The following is an 8,415-nucleotide window of genomic DNA, read 5'->3' as shown; positions in this document are numbered from 1 at the left end:
GACGTGCTGATTTTTCAAAGGATTTTTCTTGATGTCCTTGCTTTTATAGTCCGTCTTCCTCCAGTTGTAGATGATTTCATATTCTTCAAAATTCTGCTATGTCCTCTTCCTCCTCTTTCAGCATCACGTGCAGTCTCTCTTTCTTCGCCTTTTGGGTAGCTGCTTCGCGGCTTTCTTCTCTTCTTTTTCTTCATCTCTTCTTCTTCTTCGAAAATTACAGCTAAATTACTTCCCGTTCTTGTGCCGATGTTACTACGCTCAGAAAGACCTTGTTACGCTCATCCCGCTGCGTTTACGCCGTCATTACGCTCTCCCCGCTGCGTTTACGCTGTCACTACGCTCTCCCCGCTTGCCGTACGATTAAAAATATGTCAATTTTGATCGGGGAGATCGGGAAGAAATTTTGAACCGGTTCAAAATTTCTTCCGGATCTGAAAAACTGCCCGCTCCAACCCCGACCTCTACACGCTGCTGCTACGATGCTTCCGATCCCCGTACGCTTTTGCCGCTCTCTCCCGATCTGCTAGATCGGGACAGATCGGGGTCCAAATCGTGATAGTGGAACGGGGGCTTAGGCAATCAGGGTATTACCATCCAGTCACCGGTCGACAACTTGTAACGAAAACGGGGAAGAACGGGGAACTGGAGACTTTTGTCGCGTGGTGGCGGGCTTCTCCAACGCTCGTCATTCTCTCGCTGAGTGTGTGTCACGGCCACTCAAATCATGTCAGCTCGGGCAATTAAAGGGGAAGGATAGTAACTGATCAGTGGGAATCAGTGGAAATGCTGGGAGATGATTGTTCCAATCCTTATGGGATTCATTCAAGAGTTCATTGTATATCTATTGTTGTGTGAAAATGATTTGCTTCAGAATGGTCTCATATGCAAGTAATGTGCAGTTTAATGCTTCCAGGTTAGCGTCCCTGGTCAGTGACGAAGCATTAATCTGCACATTACTTGAATATGAGACCGTTCTGAAGCAAATCATTTTCTCACAACAATAGATATACAATGAACTCTTGAATGAATCCCATAAGGATTGGAACAATCATCTCCCAGCATTTCCACTGATTTCCACTGATCAGTTACTAGCCTTCCCCTTTAATGGTTTGTTCGATCACTTGCATGTCAAGTAGTAATGAGGAGCTAAGTATACAATGTATCCTTTTCCGTTCGATGATACGCTGACTGCATCCTTTGTGCAATGTGTCCCCTCCTCTTTTGCCTTCCTAAAACATCTTCCCCCTTTTCCAGATGCCGCTGATCGCTACATTTTAACTGCAATACTTGTTGCTGCTAACTTGAGTTTCTTGTTTAATAACTTTATAGACAGTTGATTTCATTTCACCCCCAGGGCGCTGTTGCTTAAAAAGATACAATCATACATAAGTCAGAAAATCAGACACAAGTGAGGTTTCAGTCAATCAGAACTGATTATTCAGAGAATTATATTTGATTTTATAACATATATGTTTGATCTAAACTTTTATGCGACAGAACCCAGGTCTATCATTGCCACTGGGATTTCTGGATGCTTCGTTGCCCCTTATTATTATACTCAAACATTGTGTCAAATACACACCCGAGTAACAAAGAACAGAAGATTCATTCATCCATTAATTCTATTCATTCATTCTTTCGTTCATTCATTATTATGCTTTTATTTTATCCCTGTCATCACAAATGAAAAAAAAAAATCTGGAATCAGAGAAGCAATTTGACTTTTTTTTGTAGATTTATGATGAAATCATCCAGGAAGTTGTTCACGAATGTTGAACTACATTGGATCACATTATAAATTCAGTAGCTGTTTAGGTGTCATATTATTATTGTTGTTATAATAATGATGATAATAATAATGATAATAATAATAATAATAATAATAATAATAATTATTATTATTATTATTATTATTATTATTATTATTATCATTATCATCATCACTATCATTATTTCGTTACTATTATTCATAATAAAGTAATTAGCATTATTGGTCTATGACACCTTCCCAAATCACTCTTTAAAAAAAGAGTTGAGTTTAAAGAATAAGCGTAATAGCCGAATAATGACTATAATAGAGTTGTTGTTTCTATTGGGTGCTCCTTACGTTATACTAGTAAGTTACTACAATGATGATACCTTTTTTTTTGCTAGTATACTTGGCTTTTTTTTCTTTTTTCTTTTTACTGTTAGTTTGTCATGGAAATAGATCGCCATACCAGTCCTCTGCTGCTATCAAAAAGTTCCACATGTTGTAACACAATAGCGCTACGTGTAACTGCAAAGTCCCATGAATGCAAACTTGTGTATAGGTTTGAACCTTGTTATTGTCTCTATATTGCTCAACATTGCGTCATTAATACGTCAAAGAAGAAGGGGGAGAGGAATAAATATTTTCGTTAAAGCACCTTTTTTTTTGTAGTCAGAGAAAACGCTAATGTTAGCAAAGAGGAGTTGGATGTTATTGATGAGAACATGCGTTTTAATCCAAGGTTACTAGTACCAGATTTTGTAACCATGCAGCTTGGCTTGTTGTGCAGGCTGGCTCGTTACGTAATGTTACATGAACGTTTGTAAGGGCACATGATTTAGGATGGTAGATGGGAGGGCGGAAAAAAGGGACAGAAAAAAGAATACGGCCAATGGTCAGTTCATTGTTCTCTACCAATCCGACAACAGGACTTTCACAGACGAATGAAGTGAGCAAAGTATCTTTGGTTAGATTTAAAAAAAAATGGTCTTGTCTTGTATTGCTATGTTGCACCTTTTGTTTGTTTGTTTTTTTAATGGGGGGGGGGGTGGTGGTTTATCAACTTAACTTTTCTGTCTGTTGATATCTTTTCTCTTACAATCTCTCTCCATCCCCACCCCCATTTTTCTTCCATATTCTCAGATTTTCACTTAGTTTCTTCACCTTTATACGATGTTTGTCCCGTATTTGTGTGTGATTGTTCATGTATGTCAGGTATGTAAACTACATTATATGAATTTGTGTTTTCATGTATCTCTGTCGATATCTCTTTGTTTCTTCTTTGTCTTTCCGCTTGTCCCTCAAAGTGCCATTGTCCTTTCACAATTTCTTTTCTTTCATTTAGATTGTCTACCTTACTGTTTATTTCTATCTCTGTCTGTCTGTCTGTTTGTCTGTCTCTCCCTCTCTCTACAGGCTTTCTCATTCTGAAACATGAACATGAAAATTTCTTTCCCCCGACCCGTCGGTTTGCTTCCTCCATGATGCAAACCATATCAAAGTATATTTTGCAGACTTTAAAAACTTCGAATGCAGTAGCAGAATATAATTACTGGTTTCCTTGAGCCAATATATGATTTATTTTGTTTTGAAATTTGAAACCGCAAACAAGGAACACCTCATGATAAAGAAAAATTCGTACATTTTATGTAGATTTCATTGTCAGCTGATTGTATTATGTAGGCTTGGCTCCGGAAACTAGCTTGGATAATCATGTGACAGACACAATGATCACGTGTCAGAAAAGTCACTTTCTTGACACACCTCACAGGTCTTTTTTTTTTAAAGTTACTATTTTTAAGGATGTATAACATCTATAGATGTATTTTGTTTTTTGACTTTTATTCACACACAGATATTATATGGCCGACATTATGTAACTGCAACTTTAAAGACAGAGGAAATTAATTTTCTTTAATGTGTATGATATGAATACTTACCTTTTTGTCTCGTCTGAATTTATTACCATTTGCTTGTTTTGTGAGCAACTGATTTTCTCCTCATTTGCTCTAGTTTAACACGAAGGTGACATCCCATAGAGATACCATTTTCAACAGTTGTAAGGGAAAGAGTTACGGAAATGACCTTTAGGCGATGTATTCATTGTATTATACTTTACAATTGAAATCAACATTGCGAAAACTTCGAAGGTGTAATGTTGATATCATTCTCACTCCATTCCAGTCTCGTTTGGGGATGGCATCTAGATGTTTGTCACTTTTTGTTTGTCACAAGAAGAGCGCAGCTGACTCGATGACGTGAATTGAGGAGCTTTTAAAGAAACAAATGAGGAGATAAACACACATTAGCCTTCTCCTGAGAACCATTAGACATTATGCCAAATGTATAGATATTGTTATATTGTCTTGTATATTTTCTTTTCTTTTCTCGTGCTACGTTGGTACATTGAATTCTCACTCTTTGTTTGAATGAAATAAACGAAACGAAATGTAATGAAATAGATAAAAACATGCTTAATGATTCAATTGAAGTGCTTCTCCTGAGAACCATTAGACATTATGCAAAATTTACAGGTATTGTTGTATTGTTTTATATTCCCGTTTTTCTCGGAGTATGTTTGTACATTGTCACTCTTTGTTAAAAATGAAATAAACGAAATGAAATGAAGTAGATAAAAACATACTAAATAATTCAATTGAAGTGCTTTTCATGACATGATGGTTGATGAACATCATGCGTAGCGAATATATTAAGCAGGTAATTATGATTAATATTCACCATATTTGTCACATTGCTAGAGTTAATAGGTGGGCATTTATGAGCTTTTCCTTTGCATTTGATTGTCCTCACTTTTTATTTCTCTTTCTATCGAAATTCCTTCTTTCTTTTTATTTACATTCCATTGAATTGCAACATTATTATTACCTCAAAGCTTGCTTCTTTGATTTTACTAGGAAGACGTTCTATAATCACATTAAAGTCTGAATTGTACTTTCATCGTCAAGGCAGACCAAGGAAGAAATTCCGGCTTTCCTCTTTTCTTCTTTGTTTAATAGTTTTAATAGTTTAATGTCAACTTTTTCTTTTCTTTTCTTTGTGATGATGGAAATAAATAAACTATAAACTATTAAACTAAACTATTTGTTTCGGATTCAATATATACATTATGGCTTCTATCGTTATTTCGAATTAACAAATTTACAAGTTAACAAGTTGTCAAGCAAATAAATGATGTTATGTTGTAACATATTAATAAACCAGAGGAAGGGAAATTATCACAATTATGATAATAATGATGATGATGATGATGATGATGATGATAATAATGATGATAATAATAATAATAATAATAATAATAATAATGACGATGAAAGGGAACAGCTGAAGATCCAACAATTTGATAATCTCAGATTCAGGGTCTCCTCGTATACGCTCCACACATCGCCTCCCTAAAACAGAGGAAAGATAAAGCTTAGTTCCTTACAATGCTCACAGAAGAGATCTACGTCTAAAATAGTGTAGTCTTTTGCCAACATTTTACATGTCGAACAGGATGAATAGAGTGCTCACAATGATTTGCATACAAATCTTCATTAAAGTTCCTTCTACAAAATTGCTCTAAAAGAAAAAAAAATCTTAGCAACAAGTATGTAACGGTTTTAATGATTTTTCTATGATGACCTTTAATATTGTTGCCAGATTGTCACATCTCAAAAAAAAAAAAAGAAACAGAGACACAACGTACATATATACACACACAACCACATGAAAACTCGTTATGATTTTATTATGGTATTATATGCACAAGTTGCAGGGGAAGTTGGGAGGCAATGACGTCATCATCTTAGATAAATTCCATACGTGCTGTATGACAAAACTGTGTCTGTGTTCGTGGTGTTCATGAAAATCTTTCCCCAATTCATCAACTGTCATATTTTGTTTAAATAATGCAAGTTTTACTGTTCTGTTCTTAAACGTAAAAAAAAAATCAATTCAAATATGGTGTTAACTTTTCATAACGACACAATTTTTTTTCAATCAAAAATCATATCGGTAGTAATCCGTCGTGCAGTTGATGGGGATGAAACATCAGAATTGTTCCACCTCCCTGATCAGACCCACCGCGAGATGCCACGATACGGGTGTGACTGCATGGTAACCAAGGGGGGGAACACTTGAAGGCGGGGGTGGGGGGGGGGGGGGTGGTGGTAGAAGGGGCGTCGGCAACGTAACCTCGACGTAACATTGGAGCTGTCATGTTGTCACGTAGCTCTCGCCCTCATCATATACCTCTCTTCTCCTCCACCTTTATACCTCCGGTGTGAACAAGCTGGACGCGCTGGTTTTCTCAACGATTAGGTTCTATACAGCGCTAAGGGAAAAAGCGGTCGAGGACTAAGAATCATTATTGACCCGCTTTCTGCATTCTTCAACCGAGTTCGGGGGCTGAGGTCACGCCTAAAAGGAAATCATCAGGAAAAGAAAGAAAGAAAGAAAAGAAACTAAGCATAATGATTAAAAGCTCAGAGTCCCGGTCTCAGAATAAAGCGATGCTGTCTTTACACATTGCGCATTAATTATCTGACATCTGTAGGATTGATTTGTTTCCTCGAGTTATGGTTTTGCCTTTATGCACTGAATATTTTGTGGTTGCTTATCGGTTTTCCTCTCACAAACACGACATAATAAACCACTCCAGTTTCTTGGATACTATGTGTTACCTACATAAATCGGTAAAAAAGACAAAAAGAACGTCAGGTGATTTTTTTTCTTCAAGTGACTTAAGTTGGCAGCTCGAACGACTGATTAATATTCCCAGAATGATAAACTATATGGATGCCCAATTTGTTGTATGGTGGCGTCCTCTTCAGTTTTTCAGTTTCATATTTTTTTTAGTGTTGTTTGAAAGTTTGATTACGTAATTCTGTCCTTTATCAAGGATGCGACATATATGGTCTTTCACTGATGCTGCGACCTCCGATTTCATAAAATAGCTGATTACTGTTCCGAGAGAGCCCTTGGTTTTTTCGGCATTTCTATCAGTCAATCGTACTTGAATGTCTTGAATCGATAAAATATGAAATAATATCGTTCCAATGTAGAATATAATCATCTATGTGCAGTCATATGAGGAAATATTTGCTGACCAAAGACAACATATCTCATATCAGGGAAGCCATACAAATTAAGGCACATTTCTGGGGTATCATGAATACACATTTGTTTTTATGCTGTGAAATTGTTTGCAGATGAACAAATCGTTTTGATTCATGATATATCAAAACATAAGGTATATAATAGGGTCCATTCTGTGATCGGTGCATTCTGCAAGCCCAGGAGGAATGATGGAAAGGTAATGTTCTGAGCTCCTGCGTTTATGTCTCTCATCAGAACACTGGCTGAGACATTAAAAAAAATGGGACAGCACTGTCATAACGGTAAAAACGGATTTTCATCGCCGGTATACACTAGTATAGCTTGAGCTGCGACGTGAGCTGAAGCTAAACACATACGAGATTTCATGGACGTCGGCCGCATTTGCAAGCCGATAGCTGTGGCCTTTAAAATAGTGGAACATGCTGTTATTTATCTGTCCTCCAGTCGGACGACTTTTTAGGAGAAGGACGCCGAAAGGGAAAAAACACATGGCCGTATCATTACGTAACATGAGAATGACTGATAAGTACGTCTGGCGAGACGGCTGGCTTACACAGGGTTTGGCCGCCACCACCATACCACCCTCTTCATGTGCGCGCATGCTCGGAAAGAACGTCGAGGTACAGTATTGATGATGAGAATACATGCCCCATGTTCCGTCATTTCTAAGGTTTGTAGAAGAAACTAAGCAAGTCCAGCAAATACAAGGAGATACTTAGATGAACAGATAGAAGGGAAGAAAAAAGAAATGAAGAAAGTAAGAAAGAAAGAAAGAAGAAAGAAAGAAGGAAAGAAAGAAGGAAAGAAAGACAGAAAGAAATAGGGCCTACATGACAAAGTTCGGTTTCTCACGGTTTTGGCAAGGATCAAGTGGTCCTTCCTTTACATTATACATAAAGCGACAAAAACAACCAAAACAACCCTTCAAAACTAGAAAAAGTGTAGTAATCTCGCAAGAGCCGTGACATTGGGCACTCTGAGATCCACACTTGCAGGAATGCACCCGAAGTTTGTTCGATTTTACCCCGAGGTTCGCCCAACAACTCCTCAGGCGTTCAGTCACCGAGAGGGGGCATCACAAGTTCCTTTCAACCCTAAAAAAAAAAAGAATCAAACAACAACACACTCACGGGTAAAAGAGTGAAAACATTACTCGTTCTACACTATTCGTATACGATACATTACTTTTACTTGATTAGCGACTTTGTGAGAATCATGCACAATTTTGCCGATAACGCAGCGTAAAACAAGCTTCGTAAGATAACTCGGGATGATACCAGCGACAGATCACATACAACTCGATACTTTCACAGAAGAGGACGGGGCGACCGATAATGACGCTATTGTTACGTAATAGGACTCTCACCTGAGAAGGTATACGATTATCGGATAACACGGTGTGGTAGGTGTATAACGCCGTCATGATGCCTGATGTGATGTAAGGGTCTCTTTGCAACTACAGTTCCTTGGTCTGGTCATCAACTGCTCTCCTCAGAAACAATGATGCTCAAAAATTAACGTGTTGTTGTTGTTGTTGTTTTACAGAA

Source organism: Diadema antillarum, unplaced genomic scaffold (genome assembly GCF_040938485.1).
Source record: "Diadema antillarum isolate AM-2024a unplaced genomic scaffold, OU_Dant_1.0 seq00001251_RagTag, whole genome shotgun sequence".
Taxonomy (NCBI): domain Eukaryota; kingdom Metazoa; phylum Echinodermata; class Echinoidea; order Diadematoida; family Diadematidae; genus Diadema; species Diadema antillarum.
Note: the sequence above shows the minus strand (reverse complement) of the source record.